The sequence below is a fragment of the Podarcis raffonei genome, chromosome 10, assembly GCF_027172205.1.
Source record: "Podarcis raffonei isolate rPodRaf1 chromosome 10, rPodRaf1.pri, whole genome shotgun sequence".
In the NCBI taxonomy this organism is placed as follows: Eukaryota; Metazoa; Chordata; class Lepidosauria; order Squamata; family Lacertidae; genus Podarcis; species Podarcis raffonei.
In genome coordinates, this window is record NC_070611.1 from 15,889,220 (window position 1) to 15,909,948 (window position 20,729).

Below are 20,729 nucleotides of genomic sequence, written 5' to 3' on the forward strand. Positions count from 1 at the left end.
TCAGGGCTGCCCTAGGTCCCAGCTCACAAAGGACCAACGCTGCTTCGTTGTTAAGTATAAAAGTCTTTATTGAAGTTCAGTTTCACTTCCAGAGCCGCAGCGCGCAGCCCCACGTCTAAAGTGTCAGACCACTGATGCTCCGTCTGAGTCTCCTCCCCCCTGACACCAATTTAAGATCCTAGCCTTGCTCCACCTTCTCCGCTGCTCCTTCCTCCTCTGGGTCCGCCTGCCCGCCGGGGTTCCGCCCTTTCTAGCCTCTTCTCCCGCTGATTCCCCTGAGCCTTCTCCCTCCCTCCGGCGGGCTTTAGGAGCTGGTTCCCCATCCGGGTCTCCTGCTGTTCCGCGCGCCTGCACATTTGAACTTGGCGCGCGCGCCCAGCCAGCAGCTTTCCTCCTGACCGTTTCACTGCTGCTGCCACTGCTTCCCCCTTCGGGGGGGCTAGCTGCAACTGACCTCCCTTCCGTTCCCCCACTCTCCGATGGAGGCGTGGTCAGCCCTGACTCCCTCTCTGGAGGAGACGCTGGCCCTGACACATGTGACTCCTCCCCCCCACTATGCTCTGGTGGGGAAACTGGTCCCGATCCTCCACTGCTGCTTTGGGGTTCCCCTCTGGCTCCTTGTTTCTGGTGCGTCCCCCCTGGGACCCCCCTTGCCCTGACCATCGGCGCCCCCTTCTGGGAATCTTCTGATTCGCTGGAGAAGCTCATGGAATCTCTCGGGCCACTGTCATACTCCCCTACGCTGCCCTCAGATTCTTCCCCTTCGCTCTCCCAATCCTCTCTCCCCAGTGCTCCTGCTCCTGATTCCCTGACAATATTATTTGTAACTTTTATCAGGTTAATAATGCAGGCTCTGTGTAGATTTGCAACTAACGTTTTGTTTCCCGGAAAGCAGCAAAGTGTCCTGTTGCCATTTGCTAGAGCTGAACACAATTTAAACCAACATTTGGAAGCATATGGTATCATAACTCCTTCTTGAGACTGCAGCACCTCATGCTACTCTGCGTTCATCTAAAAGGCCAGGCGGCTGATTTTATATAATGACTTAAGAGAACTGCTGAAAATGCAAGCAGGATTTAAACAGCTTAACACCTAGAAAGCCTTTTCAGTAATTGTTCTTATTAAAGCCCCAGTGCCTTTTCTCTTATGAGCACCCGGCGCTGTTTTAGATATTTGCAAATTACAACTTCATAATTCTATTTGGCATAGTCGATGCGAAAATGACCCAAATTTACCCCTTCACTAAATACGGTTCTTATCTGGGGCACTTATGTTCCATCTGAAGGCATTTGCCCCTCGATGTGAACAGCAGATTGTCAAACATGCCCTGAAAAGCTTCTCCGTTAACTTGCAAGAGAAACAGCCAAAGGCTGGTAGAACAGCCACCATGTGTTCTTCAAAGAGCATGTGCTTTCAGATAGTAAAATTGCCCTAGGTTGTACAAATGTTCAGCATGGAATAGCTAATATGGATCAATTTTAGGAATCCATATGCTGGAGATCAGATACATAAGGCAGAACCAGATGCTGTGGAAGACTTGTGACTGCCATCAAAAGTGGTAGGATCTTGTGAAACTTGCTGCACAATGTGACATTGTGAGGTAGTGAGTTTCCCCCACCAAGTACCACTGGTGGGGATAGGCTTGATTCAGATATTACACTAACATTAATTCATTGCTACATGAATGTGATTCAGCTCAATTTACTCTCCATCCACCATAAATTAGAAGTATCTGCTTCCTGGTTTAAACCAAACTCAGTTGGTCATTAAACACACCATAAATTAGAAGTATCTACTTCTTGGTTTAAACTAATCTCAGTTTGTCATTTGACTTAGCAACTGAAGTTAATTGAAAGCTATAGTTTACTGGAACAAGTCAGAATTGTAAACCATAATTTGATCTGTCTTGTTCCACTAAACCATAGTTTAAACTAGCCGCAGTTGGTTCTTGTTGGTTGTAACAACAAACCATGGTTGGCTTAAACTTCAATGAGGGTGTTTCTGTCATCCTTGTCTGATTTATGCTGGAAAATGAGAGGGATTGTGAAAGTGTTTTTGATTCCCTATGAAGGTTTTCTGTCAGCTACATATTAGCCACTTCTGTTTTGCAATCTTTCTTTTAAGGCAGGGCTTGGCATCTGGAACAAATGTTCCAAAAGTCTGATAGATGGGACCCTCCTGTCATTTTGGTTGTTGTTTTTTTTAATTCAAGAAAGAAACCCACTAGGCTGAACTAGAGAGAAATACTGCCAATCTAAAAGGGGAGCCTTTGCCCATCTAAAATTTGTTGGACTCAGACTCCCATCAGCCCTTGCCAGCATGGCCAATACTTACAGCTGATGGGAGTTGTAGTCCAACAACTTCTCTAGAGCTGCAACCTCCCACCACCGTTGACCATAATTTCTCTCTAATTTCCTTGAGGGGTTTTTTTAAAAGCCAAATTGACAGGACTGTCCCATCCAGCATATTTTTGAAGAGTATCTCAGATGCCAGCTCTACAGAAGACCCCAAGCTGCTAAGGTCATGGTAGGAGAATGAAGAAATAAGTAGGAATTGCAATGTGCTTAAAGGTAAAGGGACCCCTGACCATTAGGTTCAGCCGTGACCGACTCTGGGGTTGCGGCGCTCAACTCGCTTTACTGGCTGAGGGAGCTAGGTCATGTGGCCAGCATGACTAAGCCGCTTCTGGCGAACAAGAGCAGCGCACGGAAACACTGTTTACCTTCCCGCCGGAGCAGTACCTATTTATCTACTTGCACTTTGACGTGCTTTTGAACTGCTAGGTTGGCAGGAGCAGGGACCGAGCAACGGGAGCTCACCCCGTCACAGGGATTCGAACCGCCGACCTTCTGATCGGCAAGTCCTAGGCTCTGTGGTTTAACCTACAGTGCCACCCGCGTACCAACCTTTAACTGAGTGTTGCAGCTGTAGGCAGCAGTAATATTCAGTAATAAGGAAATAGAAAAGGAAAAGAAGTGGTTGATCTGGTAGCGTCCCCTGACATAGGTTTTAGGAGGAGACCCCAAAAGAAGGCTGAGGAATAACTGAAACCTTGCAGAGAATGGGAATATCTGACTGTGGGGCAGGAAGAAGCTGACTCTGTCCAGGAAATTCAACTATCTGGGACTGGCCATGGAGATGTAGCAATGACAGATTAGATAGATAGATAGATAGATAGATGATAGAGATAGATGATAGATGATAGATAGATAGATGATAGATAGATAGATGATAGATAGATAGATAGATAGATAGATAGATAGATAGATAGATGATAGATAGATAGATAGATAGATAGATGATAGATAGATAGATAGATAGATAGATGATGGATATAGGAGAGAGAGAGAGAGAGAGAGAGAGAGAGAGAGACATATCCTCCAACATTTATCTGATGAAAATAGGGACATCCCATTTCATAATAATAATTATAATAATTTTATTATTTATACCTCACCCATCTGACTCTGTTGCCCTAGCCACTCTGGGTGGCTTCCAACATATAAAAAAACAAAATAAGACATTAAACATTTTTTAAAAATTCCCTATACAGGACTGCCTTCAGATGTCTTCTAAAGGTTGTATAGTTTCTTATCTCCTTCATTCAGGGGTCACATAACTCCATACCCTCCAACATTTCTCCAATGGAAATAGGGACGTCATAACATACCTTCCAACATTTCTCTGATGAAAAAAAAGGACGTCCTAAGGAAAAGTGGGACATTCTGGGATCAAATCAGAAACCGGGATGGCTTCTGTAAATCTGGGGCTGTCCCTGGAAAACAGGGACATTTGGAGGGTCTGAGACAGAGGCAGACAGAGAGATAGAAACTAGCAACCCCTATAAGGAATGTGGTATTAAATTCTCCTGTTATCTAGAGAGTGGGCGAGTTCAGCTCAAACAGCCTTAGATCTTCCAGGCATGAATAAATTAGAAATTTTGAGTGGAATCAAGTATTAATTGCATTCTTTGGTGTGCATGTGTTCTTTTACAAAATGTATTACTTAACCTTTCACCTACTATCCTGGAATTCCACTTAATCAAATATTTCATACTATGTGTGCACCACCTAATGGTAAGTCGGAGTAATTTTACCCGGTGAGTTTGTTTTGCCGGTGCTTTGCTCCAATTTCTCTCCCTTTTCTGCTGTGAAATAGGTACTCTGCTATGATTCTGATGTGCTAATTGGTGTGATTCCACCGTAAGCGCATAGAATTAAGGCAGGGAAAGTCCTGGTTTCAAGGGGACTGGCCTCAAACAACCCTAAATTGTACGAAGATACTGAGCTGAATAGAATCAGCAGTGAAGACAGTGCTGCTGCTGGATATATATATCATAGAATCATAGACTTACAGAATTGTGGAGTTGGAAGGCACCCCAATCTAGTCCACCCTTGGAAATATGACCATAAAACCTTCACACACGTACACACCTTATTCTATTTAACAGCATCAAACATGAAAGAAAGGGGAATGCTCGGAGTGTACTTCATGTTTCAGAGAGAGAAACACCACTGTGTGTGTGTGTGTGTGTGTGTGTGTGTGTGTGTGTGTTGGGGGCAGGACACGGGTGGCGCTGTGGTCTAAACCTGAGCCTAGGGCTTGCTGATCAGAAGGTCGGCAGTTCGAATCCCTGCGATGGGGTGAGCTCCCGTTGCTCGGTCCCTGCTCCTGCCAACCTAGCAGTTTGAAAGCACGTCAAAGTGCAAGTAGATAAATATGTACCGCTCCGGCGGGAAGGTAAACGGCGTTTCCGTGCGCTGCTCTGGTTCGCCAGAAGCGGCTTAGTCATGCTGGCCACATGACCCGGAATCTGTACGTCGGCTCCCTCAGCCAGTAAAACGAGATGAGCACTGCAATCCCGTAGTCGTCCGCAACTGGACCTAATGGTCAGGGGTCCCTTTACCTTTAATCCTGATGTATATTTTGCTCTAGCGAGCTTAGTCAGAATCGAGTATACACTTTCAGAGTTAATGCTAAATGCAGTACCCTGGAACCTCTGCTATCGAACGTCTCTGTTGACAAACATTTTGGAACCCAAATGCCAAAAACCTGGAAGTAACTGCTTCGGTTTTCGAATGATATTTGGAAGCTGAACGTGCCACGCGGCTTCCTTTTTGAGTTTCCCTATTCTATTGAGACTTCCGTTTTCAGTTTTTGGTTTCCGAATGTTTCAGAAGTCAAACTGTGTTCCAGAACAGACTACGTTTGAAAACCGAGGTTCCACTGTATTTCTGGCAAATGGGCTACACTAGTTGCTAGAGGGCCATGAAAATTTGTGTCCTGGGCTTTTTGGATTCGTCTACATAAGTACTACCTGAAACCAAAAGGGCACACTGGTTGCCAGATGTGAAATATATTGGCATCATTTTCAGCTCTCCTACACAACCAATCTGATTTTACATAAATGAAATACACTTCCAGTATTGGAGCCCAGCTGACGTCAGAACACAACTTTGGAGAGTTAAACTGTAAGGTGGGCAAAGTGTTTAGTTTCCATGCACATATAAAGGGGGGGGTAAAGGACCCATAGATGGTTAAGTCTAGTCAAAGGTGACTATGGGGTTGTAGCACTCATCTCGCTTTCAGCTAAGGAAGCCAGTGTTTGTCCGCAGACAGCTTTTCGGGTCATGTGGCCAGCATGACTAAACCACTTCTAGCGCAACAGAACACTGTGATGGAAACCAGAGTGTACGGAAACACTGTTTACCTTCCTGCCGCAGAGGTATCTATTTATCTACTCGCACTGGTGTGCTTTCAAACTGCTAGGTTGGCAGGAGCTGGGACAGAGTAATGGGAGCTCACGCCGTTGCCAGGATTTGAACCGCCAACCTTCTGATCGGCAGGCCCAAGAGGCTCAGTGGTTTAGACCACAGCATCATCCGTGTCTCCATCATGCACATATATGCTACCTTTGCAGCAATTGTTGAAATGGCCGCCTCGGTACCCCTTTATACATAACTCGATGAGTATCAAGTTTAGCTGAAAGAAGCTCTTGTCTTCCTGAGTCATTTGGGCTCTGGCTGTGCTGATATCTGCAGAGATTTTATGAGCACCATACTTCAAAAAAACTAATATAATATTTGTGCGATGAAAAGCTGCAAATGAATATCATTATGATCGAAGTCCTTCTGCATTATGGTTCAGGTATCTATCTCTATCCTACAGGAGCAGTATTAGCAGGAACCATAAAGGCAAAGTTCATTCTAAGTTCTATATGAAATATTTAAAAATAGCCACTCATGAGGAACATTAAGTAAGCCTTGTCACAAAGGACTTACACAAGGGTTGGCTGTCATCTTTATTACTTTTTGACAGAGATGCCATATTTTTAAAGATTCTTTGCATGTTTCTCCCTCTCCCTCACAGCTAGCCAGCCTTCTCTGATACTATATTGCCTTCTGTGTCCCAACTGCATTTTGCACGTCGAGGTCCCCAAGCCACCCCAAAATAAACTCACACTTCACACAGAATTTTTGTTTAAGGTTTTTGGCATAATTTTGGCCACAACTTTATTTAAATACACAAATGTGAGTGGTTGCTTAGCACTGGTTACGACTATCTGTCCTTGCCCCAGGGACAGAACTGACTTCTGGCGGAAGCCAGTCAGGGAAAACAATATTGGGGGATAAATGAAGCTGGGCAACAGACCCTCACCTCTCCCCGCATGCTTCCAGGGGCTTGCGCAGCCCAAACCCGATGCCAGGGATTTGGACAAAAGCATGACAAGCCCCCGGATTCCTTTAACGGAATTCCCTTGCAGCACCAGCATTGGAGGGGTAGGCACTTACCCCTCCACCAACCAATTTTTTAACCAGTGCCTAACCACAAACTTTACAAGTTGTGACGATTTGCTACGCAGTCGGCAAAAACCAAATGGCACCAGCCAATCAGCCAAATGGACAAAATTCCTACCAGGCTCCTGCCACAAAAGAAGGCCACCCCATGACAGGCATAGCAAGGTCAAAGCGATAAGACCCCCAGTTCAGGGAGGGTGGGTGGGTGATCCGGTGCATGCAGCAAAAGAAAACACCCAAAGCCGCGTGTCCTGTATTTAAAACCTTTGAGTCCCACCCCCAAACTGGCAACATCGAAATCTCCGCAGAAACTCAATTGCCCAATGACTGCCTGTGGCCATCCAAACAGGTCTGCCCAGCAACAGTGGGGTGGCCTGCTAGACCCCACCGCAACACGTGCTCTCTGTTAGGGAGAACATGCTTTGCCCCTTAGCAATTTCACCTTCACATTGGTTGAGCTTTCACTAAACTGCTCCCCCCCCCAAGATCAGAACATGGCCACATCTGTCTTGCCTTGTAACAAGTTGATGGTTTTCCAGAAGTCCTGTACAAGGTTGAAGTGGTGGCACCACTACCCAGAGCTTGAAAGACCTACTTATCATAAAGATTAATTCAAACCGGCCACCAAACTAGATCATCACAACAACAGAAATTCGATGAACGTCTGCCCTCCTAGATCAAGTTCCAGATCTATGCATGAAAGTTGTGTAAGACAGATCATGGGGTAAGGGAATCATGATGGATTAACTTTGTTACCAATCAACCAAAATGCAGACTTCTAGCTCTGAGGGCCTTCTGGCAGTTTCCTCACTGCGAGAAGTGAAGTCACAGGGAAGAAGGCAGAGGGCCTTCTCGGCTGAGACCCTACCTGCCTGTGCACAGTCTCCCGAGAGTGGTACATGCTCTAGTTATCTCCTGCTTGGACTACTGCAGTTCATTCTTTGTGGGGTGACCTTTCAAGGTGACTTGGAAACTACAACTAATCCAGAAAATGGCAGCTAGAAAGGTGACTGGAAGCAGCCGTCAGGACCATATCACACCAGTCCTCAAGGATCTTCACTGGCTCCCAGTACGTTTCCGAGCACAAGAGTTGTTGCTGACCTTTAAAGCCCTAAATGGCCTTGACTCAGTATACCTGAAGGAGCGTCTCCACCCTCATTGCGCTGCCTGAACACTGAGGTCCACTTCCGAGGGCCTTCTGGCAGTTCCCCCATTGTGAGAAGTGAGGTTACAGGGAACCAGGCAGAGAGCCTTCTCGGTAGTGGTGCCTACCCTCCCATCAGATGTCAAGGAAATAAACAACTATCTGACTTTTAGAAGACCTCTGAAAGCAGCCCTGTATTGGGAAGTTTTTAATGTTTTGATTTGTTTTGATTATGTTTTGATATGTGTTGGAAACTGCCCATATTAGTAGCTGGGGTATTATTATTATTATTATATCTAGTTGAGTCCCTCAGGAGGACATACATTTTTAAACGATATATTTCTTGTCCTTTTTCAAGAAAAACACACACATTCTGAAGGCATCAAACATTTGCATCTTTCCCCTCCTCCCAATGCAGATGCCATGGTTGCCAATAAAAACTACAGCTGTTCTGAGCAGTTTGCCAGAGGATTGCGCCAGCAGTTCAGTGTGAGCTTACAGCTTTAGCCTTCTCCCACCAAATGCCACTGTTGTTGACTTTCAGCGCTGAGTGCTCTTTTTGGGCTTCCAGACAGATTAATCAGTTACATTTCAAGAAACAGTAGCATCGCAGTCAGGAGTTAGCGCATCAGTATTCAGCCAGCAGCCATGGAACCACAATCTAGCTCATAACCAGATTTGTTTGCATCTTCCATCCTCTTAGGGCCAAACTAGCTCTGGCATTAAGCATTTGATGGGCTCCTGCATGCTGATTATCACCTCTAGGTTGGCTATAGACTAAGGCTTGCTGATCGGAAGGTTGGCGGTTCGAATCCCTGCGACGGGGTGAGCTCCCGTTGCTCGGTCCCAGTTCCTGACAACCTAGCAGTTCAAAAGCATGTCAAAGTGCAAGTAGATAAATAGGCCACATGACCCAGAAAAACTGTTTGCAGACAAACACTGGCTCCCTTGGCCTGTAAAGCGAGATGAGCACCACAACCCCAGAGTCGTTCACTCCAGCATGACTAAGCCTCTTCTGGTGAAACCATAGCAGCACATGGAAACACTATTTACCTTCTTGCCAGAGCGGAACCTACAGTGGTACCTCAGGTTAAGTACTTAATTCGTTCCGAAGTTCCGTTCTTAACCTGAAACTGTTCTTAACCTGAAGCAACACTTTAGCTAATGGGGCCTCCTGCTGCCGCTGTGCCGCCGGAGCACGATTTCTGTTCTCATCCTGAAGCAAAGTTATTAACCTGAAGCACTATTTCTGGGTTAGTGGAGTCTGTAACCTGAAGCATATGTAACCCAAGGTACCACTGTCTTTATCTACTTGCACTTTGACATGCTTTCGAATGCTAGGTTGGCAGGAGCTGGGACCGAGCAACAGGAGCTCACCCCGTCGCCGGGATTCGAACCACCAACCTTCTGATCGGCGAGCCCTAGGCTCAGTGGTTTAGACCACAACACCACCCATGTTTTTTTCTTTTATGCAGTCATTTATTTATTTATTTATTCCAAGTGTCTTAAAATACTGCAAGCAAGTGCCATTTAGGTCTCGTAGCTGGGCTACAGCCAGATGCTAGGCACCCCAAACGAGAAAACCAATCTGAACGATCATCTACCATCGCCCACCAGTCATATACCCTACAATTGACTTGCAGTTCAATCACATTAAGTGCATCTCCCCCTTTGAGGGGAGGGAGGTAAATGTTTAGGCAAGATCGAATGACGCACAAGTCCATCCTACCATCCCCCATGAAGGCAACATTAAGAATAATGTGTCCCTACACAAACACACACACACCCCTTTTCCCCCCAACTTCACCATTTCCGATGTGCTTACCACTTAGCCCCTTTAAATAACCTGATTGTCAGCCGTGCTGAAACAATGACTGAACGAAGGGTTTACTCAGGTCAAGGTTCCCCTCCCATAGCAGCTGCTGTAGCTTTTGCTCTCTTTTCACTGCCCGTATTCATCAGGACTTTTACGACCTAAAGGAGGCTGGCTTCTCCGGTCGCCAAAGCAGTAAAGTTATGTAAGGATGGGCACACTTCAAATAGTTTGGAAGACCTTTCAGCAGCCTACAAAACCAGACTTCTGGGGACAGCGTAGCAATAAGCCTACAGAATGCCTTAAACAGGGAAACTCGAGACAAGGGGCTTTGATGGTTGTAAAACTGGAATACAAATGGACTTCTCTTTTGTGGCTGAAGGCAGTGCATGGTCAGAAATGGTTTTTAGCATTCTCAAAGCCCTGTGGCGTGCACATGTTGAGTTCGGCAGGACTTACCGTCAAGGAAGCTTGCTTGGGACTGCAGCCTTTGAAAACACAAATATTTATTCAATGGAATGGCTGTTCAGCTTAAAAAGAAGAAGGTAGAAACACTTCTAAGCTGTTTGCATAAAATGAATGTACATTAAAATGACTAATAACAGAGTTAAAAACTAGGGGAGGAATTCAATATTGCAGACCCTCCAAGTGTCCCTATTTTCCAGGGACAGTCCCGGATTTGCAGAAGATGTCCTGGTTTCTGATTTGATCCCAGAATGTCCTGCTTTTCCTTACGACGTCCCTATTTTCATCGGAGAAATGTTGGAGGGTATGGAGTTACGTGAACTACGAGCCAAGGAGATAAGTAGCTGTAGAACCTTTAGAAGACACCTGAAGGCAGCCCTATATAGGGAAGTTTTTTTAAATGTTTAATGCTTTATTATTATTTTTATATGTTGTAAGCTTCCCTGGGTGGCTGGGGCAACTGAGTCAGATGGGCAGAGTATAAATAATAAAATTATTAGTATTATTATGGAACAGGAGATCCCTATTTTCATCAGAGAAATGCTGGAGGGTATGATATTGTGCTATGTTGGTTGTTCTGGTAGGGCAAGCATGTCTTCCGCCGCAAAGTTTGGTCCAGGGGTTCTCCCACACACACACCTGAGCCAGTTTTGGGGGCACGGGGGCGTGCAATTCTGTTGCACAAGTGGAAGACCTTGTGCAAGCTTACTGCTGTCTGGACTCATTAGCTGAATCCTGCCCTAGGTAACCAAGTCATTGTTGTTTTTAAAATGTAAATAAAACCAGCAGTTACAAATGTATATATAATCAAAACGCATTAGGTGCAATGGTGGGTTGGATTGCCAAAGGTTTTTCCCCCTCCTTTCCAGACCCTTTTTAATTTTCTTCATTTGTTTGCCAAGTGTATAAAACAGGACGCACACAAGCTAAATGCATGTAAGTTGAGAGTATACTGTACGTATTAAAATGCAAAAAGCGTTTTTTAGAAAAAGGTAAAGGACCCCTGAACAGTTAAGTCCAGTCAAAGGCAACTATGGGGTTGCAGGGCTCATCTCGCTTTCTTTCTTTTTTTATCTTTATTGCATTTTTAAAAATTACAGAGAAAGCATAAATTACATTACATCCAAATATTCAAAAATAAAAAGTGTGTGTGTGTGTGTGTGTGTGTGTGTGTATGAAAAAAGGGGGGAAAGAGCTTTTTTGGAGGGGATTGCCCACAGTTTTTGAGCTTTGGGGGGGGTTGCCCAGATTTCTTGAGCTTTTGGGGGGATGGAATTGCCTAAAATCACTCACCCACTGCTGATTATTGCGCACCTCGCTGAAGACCCACAGCCATGTAATCCACAGAGGCAGCCAATCGCAAACAGCCCTTCACACAGCCACCAATCGCCTGCCCTATCGCTGCAGAAAATCTCCTGCTTGCATCTGCAACCAGTCGCCCAACCCCGCTCTGCACTACCCATGTATAAGACGTGGGCAAATTTTAAAGCTAATTTTTAAAGAAAAACCCCATGTCTTATACACGGAAAAATATGGTATGTCTTGGAATGCCTGTTTATACGGCTTGGTTAGCAGGATCCTGCCTTACGGGATCTGTGACATTTCTTCCAGTCAGGAGCCATGTGACAACAATATTTCAGGCACAACAACAACAACAACAACAACAATAATAATAATAATAATAATAATAATTTATTTATACCCCGCCCATCTGGCTGGGCTTCCCCAGCCACTCTGGGCGGTTTCCAAAAAAATATTAAATACTGTGATACATCAAACATTAAAAGCTTCTCTAAACAGGGCCGCCTTCAGATGTCTTCTAAAAGTCTGGTAGTTGTTGTTCTCTTTGACATCTGGTGGGAGGGCGTTCCACAGGGCGGGTGCCACTACCGAGAAGGCCCTCTGCCTGGTTCCCTGTAACTTGGCTTCTCGCAGTGAGGGAACCGCCAGAAGGCCCTCGGTGCTGGACCTCAGTGTCTGGGTAGAACGATGGGGGTGGAGATGCTCCTTCAGGTATACTGGACCGAGGCCGTTTAGGGCTTTAAAGGTCAGCACCAACACTTTGAATTGTGCTCGGAAACATACTGGGAGCCAATGTAGGTCTTTCAAGACCGGTGTTATATGTTCCCGGCGGCCACTCCCAGTCACCAGTCTGGGTGCCGCGTTCGGGATTAGTTGTAGTTTCCGAGTCACCTTCAAAGGTAGCCCCACGTAGAGTGCATTGCAGTAGTCCAAGCGGGAGATAACCAGAGCATGCACCATTCTGGCGAGACAGTCCGCAGGCAGATAGGGTCTCAGCCTGCGTAACAGATGGAGCTGGTAAACAGCTTCCCTGGACACAGATTTGACCTGTGCCTCCATGGACAGGTGTGAGTCCAAAATGACTCCCAGACTGCGCACCTGGTCCTTCAGGGGCACAGTTACCCCATTCAGGACCAGGGAATTCTCCACACCTGCCCACCTCCTGTCCCCCAAAAACAGTACTTCTGTCTTGTCAGGATTTTTGTTTTTTTAAAACCCTCATGAAAATTCATCAGAATTTCACTGTACATTTCTCCTAATAGACATGTATTTGTATGGAAATTTTGCTGGTATACGCGTTTCTCCAAAGTGAGCTTCCCTAAAGTAATGCACTTTTTTGTTAGCTACACTAATATATGCGTTTCGATGGGGACTGTACTTGGCCGGAAGTTTGCTGTTTTGCTGATTATGTATTGCTTGGTTTTGCTCCAGCGTTTCATTATTGCAAACCACGTTGAGATCACTGTTACTGAGTGGCATACAAACGCTGTAAATAAATGAATAAAATAGTACATTATCTCATGACAACCGCTATCAAAGTTTGGGCTAGGAAAACCTTTGCCTAAACAGGATCCAACATAGAAATAGATTAGTGCCATCTTAAAAGCTGACATTTCTCTATGTCTTCCAGATGTTTCCTCCTCTCACAGACATTGATCTTTGTACAGCAGTTCACTGTTCACAGCAGTTGAGAAGCAAAACCCATCAATTCACACTCAATTCTCTAGCCAAGGTTAAAGAAGACGATTCATCTGCATGAGCCATGTTGCGAGACACTCCATGCAATGTTAGTTTTAGGGCCAAATTCGAAGTTGTAAGAGACTTGGAGCTGCCATCGCTCCATGTCTTTTGTCTCTTTCTTGAAACCTTGAAAACAAACACTCTTCCTGGATATAACCATCCCTAGATTCTGTCTTCTCTGGTGAACATTACATGGTTTCACTTGACTGGATCTTTCCCCTGTTTTCATTCGTGTGTGTGTGTGTTTCTATTTTACATTTCAGAATATTCATTTTAACAACCTTAAAATATCAATGACTTCCCTTCTCTTTCCATGGTTCAGTTTGCATGCCATAGATCCCTGCATATTTTACATAAACTAAACCATTCAGTACCCCATCTTTACATCCATCAAAACTTATTTACACTGTTGAATTTATCTTAAAGCTGCCAACGTTTTCAAACATACACAATTTTCACCCATATATTCAATAAACATTTTCCAATCTTCTTTAAAGCTATATTCTTCTTGTTCTCTTATTCTATAAATTAAGTCTGCGAGCTGCGCATATTCCATCAGTTTAAGTTGCCATTCTTCTTTAGTTGGGACCTCATTCGTTTTCCATTTTGGGGCTAACAAAACACAGGTCACAGTAGTGGCATACATAAATAGCCTTTTTTGACACCTGGGAATTTCCATCTGAATTACCCCCCCAAAAAATGACTCTGAGTGTTTTTCGGAAAAGTACTTTTAAACATTCCCCCCTCCCAATTCATTATAAATTATTTCCAGTATTCTTTTACCCTTTTACAAGTCCACCACATATGATAGAACGTACCCTCAGCCTCATTGCATCTCCAGCACTTAACTGATTCAGTCTTATACATTTTAGCAAGTTTACTCAGAGTTAAATACCATCTGTAAATCATTTTCAGGTAGTTCTCTTTCAAGGAACAACATGTTCTTGGTGGGCTTCAGCAAAGTCACTTTCCTTGGGAAACCCAGCCCAGCACAGCATGAATTTGGGATGGGCACACAAACCGTCTTTGTGGCTTTCGGTCCTCTCCCCTAAGATTGCACCATGGATCTGGACCTCAAGCACCCCACTTTTCCAGTTAAAGGTAAAGGGACCCCTGACCATTAGGTCCAGTTGTGACCAACTCTGGGGTTGCGGCGCTCATCTCGCTTTTTTGGCCAAGGGAGCTGGCGTACAGCTTCCGGGTCATGTGGCCAGCATGACTAAGCCGCTTCTGGAGAACCAGAGCAGCACACAGAAACGCACTTTACCTTCCTGCCAGAGCAGTACCTATTTATCTACTTGCACTTTGACGTGCTTTCGACTGAGCAACGGGAGCTCACCCCATCGCGGGGATTCGAACCGCCAACCTTCTGATTGGCAAGCCCTAGGCTCTGTGGTTTAACCCACAGCGCCACCCGCGTCCCATACTTTTCCAGTTAGAGCAGCCAAAAAGACACAAAGTCCCTTCTAGCCAAGCCATTTTAAACTCTATCTGCCTTAATCCTCCGAGCGTTAAGAGCCAATGGACCTTCTTCGCCACTGGGGTGGGGCTACCTCCAGGCCCACGGCATTTCAATAAAAAAATTCTGCTTCCTCCTTCCTCTTTTAATAAGCGTGGGGGGCCTCTATAAAGAGGGGCGAAGAGAGGAGAAACTTGGACCATGTGCTCAAGAGCTTCTGGACTCTTGTTGATTACACACCAAAACATTTGACTAAATTAAAAGCAATAAACTTTATCCTATTGTGGGAGGGACGGACAACAAAAACAAACCACAGGTGACATCACAAGTGCATAAGGCTTGAACGAGTGACATCACAGTGCATAAGGTGGCATCACAGGTGACATCACAAGTGCATAAGGCTTGAAATAGTGACATCACAGTGCATAAGGTGACATCACAGGTGACATCACAAGTGCATAAGGCTTGAGATAGTGAGAGTGAGGAAACAGAGGAAGAAGACAGAGACTGGTAGCGACTCTCTCTCTCTCTCTCATATTCTCTTATAATGGATAATTTGGCCCATTTCAGTGTCACCTGTGAACTTATTGGACTACAACCTCCATCATCTTTGTCCATTGGCCAGACTGGCTGGGACAGATGGGGTTGAATATTAAAATCAATAGATGTGACTAACATAAGCCACTTGACTTCAACGGGTCCTGAGCACAATTTGGTCAGATACCAGTCTGCATATTTCACACAGGAATAAATACATCTAATAAATATATTACAAATAGTAACTATACAATAACACTTGTTATAGTAATACTACCATTACTTTCTCATTTATTACAGATAATCATCCTCAATGAGCCACGCAGAGTCATAAATTACACGTAATTTCACAGAAAATCATTATCATTTTTTTTCTCAGGCACGCCGCTTTTGTCACACACACCGGCAATGGGTAAGAGATAACAGGAGCACACTGTTTGCATTTTTCAAGTGCTTTTCGCATATTTAAAAAGCATGTTCAGATTTATTAACTAATGCAGTGCTTCATGTATTTAGCGGCCTCCCCACGGTATTTCTGGAAGATGTATCGAACCAGTAGATTGTTTCCTCTCAGATCCCGCTGAGACTTGTTCAAGGAATTCTAAGATATTTACAGTAAATTAGAGGCTAATTAGTTGAAATGAAATGCTACCACCTGCTCCTCCATCATTTAAAAAATGGGGAGGGTATGGAGAGAGACGACATGAGGATTTTGCAAATGGATCTGATATTTCAGGACTTGGCTTCCTTCCTCCAAAGGCTTTTAATCATATCAAAAATGTTGCCTGCATTATTAGGGTTCTCAGTGTATCAGTTTCCCTTAATTTTATTTTTCCCCTTCCAGGGGACGGAGAGTCTTTATTGTATTAACATTCTGGTAATCAAGGCCAACCGCATTTATGATTCCTGCCACGGCATTAAAAATGCATGTCCCATTCAGATTCTATAAATCTCAGATTGGAGGAGGAAATGAGCAGTTTAGATGATAATTGAGTTTAGGGATCAGCAGAGGTTTGGTTTCCCCTTGTGCAAAGAGGAGGTTCATCTCAGGTTTTACTCGACAGCTATTATTCCTTTCAATATGCTCGCTAAAAAACATGTGCAAGAAGTTCTTTATTTCTTCTTCCTGTAAGAGAATATTATTTTCTGCTTGGAAATGTACCTTTCTCTTGTTAGGCTTATGCAGGCTGGCAAAAGGGAGATGACAAAAAAGGATGTTCTGCTCTTAATCTAAAGAGTTTCTGAAACCACCTAAACATTTCTTATGTAGCTTTGGAACTGGTCTAACACACTTGACATAAACCAAGCACTGAGTGCTGGGAAGGTTATTGATGGAGATGGTACCACTAAACAGGCTTGATAAGGTCACATGTGTAGGGGGCATGCAGGGGTCATCTGCTTGCCCCCCAACATGCCATGCATGCTGCCTCCATCCACTCCACTCCCAATCTCCCCGGGTGCCAAGCCAACAAGGGGGATCAAAATTGAGAAGATCTATAATTGAGAAGAGAAGGGACGCGGGTGGCGCTGTGGGTAAAAGCCTCAGGGCCTAGGGCTTGCCGATCGAAAGGTCGGCGGTTCGAATCCCCGCGGCGGGGTGCGCTCCCGTTGCTCGGTCCCAGCGCCTGCCAACCTAGCAGTTCGAAAGCACCCCCAGGTGCAAGTAGATAAATAGGGACCGCTTACCAGCGGGAAGGTAAAACGGCGTTTCCGTGTGCGGCTCTGGCTCGCCAGAGCAGCGATGTCACGCTGGCCACGTGACCCGGAAGTGTCTGCGGACAGCGCTGGCCCCCGGCCTCTTGAGTGAGATGGGCGCACAACCCCAGAGTCTGTCAAGACTGGCCCGTACGGGCAGGGGTACCTTTACCTTTACCTTTATAATTGAGAAGATCCATTTGGGGGTGTCGGATTTTGGTCTCACACAGGCTGCCATATTACAAAAGATTACCCGAATCTGACCCTGTATGTATGCGTGTATCACACATGAAGACAGGCGAACGGGTGGCATTGTGGTCTAAACCACTGAGCCTCTTGGGCTTGCTGATCGGAAGGTTGGCGGTTCGAATCCCTGTGATGGGGTGAGCTCCCGTTGCTCTGTCCCAGCTCCTGCCAACCTAGCAGTTTGAAAGCATTCCAGTGCAAGTAGATAAATAGGTACCACCCTGGTGGGAAGGTAAATGGCGTTTCTGTGCTGCTCTGGTTTCAGTGTTCCCTTGCGCCAGAAGCGGCTTAGTCATGCCGGCCACATGACCCAGAAAAACTGTCTGTGAACAAACACCGGCTCCCTCGGCCTGAAAGCAAGATGAGCGCCACAACCCCATAGTCGCCTTTGACTGGACTTAAGTGTCCAGGGGTCCTTTACCTTTACCTTTTACTGGAAGAAGCAAAGATGAGCCAAAGAACTGCACCAACAAGCACAAAACAACCCCTCTGCAGTGTCGAAGCAATGATTCTTCAACATCAACTTTGTTGGACTGGTCGTGTTATTCGGATGCCTAATTATTTTCTTCCAAAACAACTACTCTGTTAACTTAAGAATGGAAAGTGTAATGCTGGTGGTCAACAAAAGAGGTTTAAAGACTCTCTCAAGTCTTTGAAAACATAGACACCAACAACTGGGGAACACTGGCCTGCAAACACTCCAATTGGAGAACAGCCTTTACCAAAGGTGCCATGGGCTTTGAAGATGCTCAAACTCAGGACAAAAGGGAGAAACGCACTAAGAGGAAGGCACGCTTGGCAAATCCTCACCGTGATCAACTCCCACCCGGAAACCCATGTCCCCACTGTGGAGGGACGTGCGGATCCAGAATTGGCTTCCACAGCCACTTATGGATTCATTGCTAAAACCCTGTTTTGGAAGACAATCTTACTCGGCTACAAGCAATCGCCAAAAAAGAAGGAAAAGTACTAAATGGAATTACTGTTCAGGGATATCAAGATGACAGGTGATTAAATCCCAGAAACACCAGATTTTATCACACTGTTTTCCTTTTCTACTGAAAAAGTCAGTGTCCCTTTGTCAGAGATCTGTCTCTTTGTGCCATTGCCTTGGGTTTTGAGATATAATAATAGTAATAATAATAATAGTAATAATAATAATAAAAATATTTATACCCCACACTCCCTGGCCAGAGCTGGGCTCAGGGCAGCTAACACCAGTAAAATTACAGTAAAAACATAATAGGAAAAAACCACCAATTTAAAATACAGGTTAAAATGCAATTTAAAATGCAGCCTCATTTTAAAAGTAGCAGAGAGCTTTGTTATTCCAATGTTCCATGGTGTTTCGTTTCACTTCTGAAGGACCTTTCCTCACGTCAACAAAATCTAACTTGAGCGACAGAAAACTGCCACAGATAAGGCCCTCTCTTGCACCAGTATCACCACCCCTGAATTTCTGAAGGTGGAAGAACTGCCAAGAGGTGAAGGAACTGCCAATATTAGCACCCAGGACAGTCCACAGGAAGGAGACAGTCTTCCAGGTCTTACCCCTTCTCTCTGTACAGTGGTACCTTGGTTGTCAAACTTAATCCGTTTTGGGAGTCCGTTTGACTCCCAGAACCGTTCAAAAACCAAGGCGCAGCTTCCGATTGGCTGTGGGAGCTTCCTGCACTCAATCGGAAGCCATGGAAGTCCCGTCGGACATTCGGCTTCCAAAGAACATTCGAAAACCGGAACACTTACTTCTGAGTTTTCGGCATTCGGTAGTCAAGACGTACAAGTACTAAGGCATTTGAGAACCCATGACTGTACTGTATATCAATACCTACAGATACTGAATATATATATATATATGCCAAAATTCAGAAAAAAAACCCGAAACCAAACAAGAGCAGAACACATTGCTGTGACGTCCATGCACAAATTCCATAGCAGCTCGGCTGTTTAGCTACAAATTATTATCTAACATGGAAAGTTCCATTATTTAGCCCATAAAATCTGGCGTATGAACATTCACACTCTTAGCATGGAAGGCTTTGCCTCAGGTTTAATCGTTTCTGATAGGCGCCAGCTCAAACATTTACAGTTGTAGAGCCTGAGGTTTCCTGTTCTGTAGCACCGTTGAAATTTGAATCAATGGCTCCTAAATTTTTAATGAAACAATAAACTCCCCTTAATGTTTTAATGTAATATTTCTTTTCATCCTATGTGCCTGAAGTATCAATCTCATATATCAAATAGGTGAAGGGAATGAAGCAATTTCCATGGGTCACGCCGACTTAAGATGTGACATGATTAAGCAGTTACGTCGAAACAACCTCTGCTTTCAACAATCCTCTACTTGTTCCGCTTTCTCTCTTTTCTGAACCAAGGCTGCCTATGAACTCCATCAAAGCCATACAAAGCTGCGCTGATATCAATGCTTTACTTAACTCTCCCACTGAGTTTGTGGAAGGGAAGAATATACAGTGGTACCTTGGGTTACAGGTGCTTCAGGTTACAGACGCTTCAGGTTACTGACTCCGCTAACCCAGAAATAGTACCTCGGGTTAAGAACTTTGCTTCAGGATGAGAACAGAAATCGCATGGCGGTAGTGCGGCGGCAGTGGGAGGCCCCATTAGCTAAAGTGGTACCTCAGGTTAAGAACAGTTTCAGGTTAAGAACAGACCTCCAGAATGAATTAAGTTCTTAACCCGAGGTACCACTGTATAGGATTGCATTCCTGTTGCCTCCTTGAAACCAGCGCAACTCCAAGAACAGTGGAGTTACGAACTCTTCTGGTTACGAATGCTTCAGGTTACAAGCTCCGCTAACCCAGAAGTAGCTGCTCCTGGTTGCGAACTTTGCCCAGGATACGAATGGAAATCGCGCACCGGAGTTGCGTGCGCAGTGGGAGGCCCCATTAGCAAAATAAATAAACATTATACAGTGGTACCTCAGGTTACAGACACTTCAGGTTACAGACACTTCAGGTTACAGACACTTCAGGTTACAGACTCCGCTAACCCAGAAATAGTACCTCGGGTTAAGAACTTTGCTTCAGGATGAGAACAGAAATCACGCAGCAGCAGCGCGGCAGCAGTGGGAGGCCCCATTAGCTAAAGTGGTGCTTCAGGTTAAGAACAGTTTCAGGTTAAGAACGGAGCTCGAGAATGAATTAAGTTCTTAACCCGAAGTACCACTATATTGGGAGAAATCAATATTAAAATACAGTGGTACCTTGGTTCTCAAACTTAATCCGTTCCGGAAGTCCGTTCGACTTCCAAAGCGTTCTAAAACCAAGGCGCGCTTTCCCATAGAAAGTAATGTAAAATGGATTAATCTGTTCCAGACTGTTAAAAACAACCCCTAAAACAGGAATTTAACATGAACTTTACTGGGTTCCACACAGTCTCAAAAACAAATTAACTGAAAAAGCCGCCAAAACAAAAACACAAAATAAATAGCAAAAACAAAATGCCCAAATATAAGCTCCAAATATCACCTCCATGTCACGTGGGTGCTCGGGACTCACCAGCCGACAGACC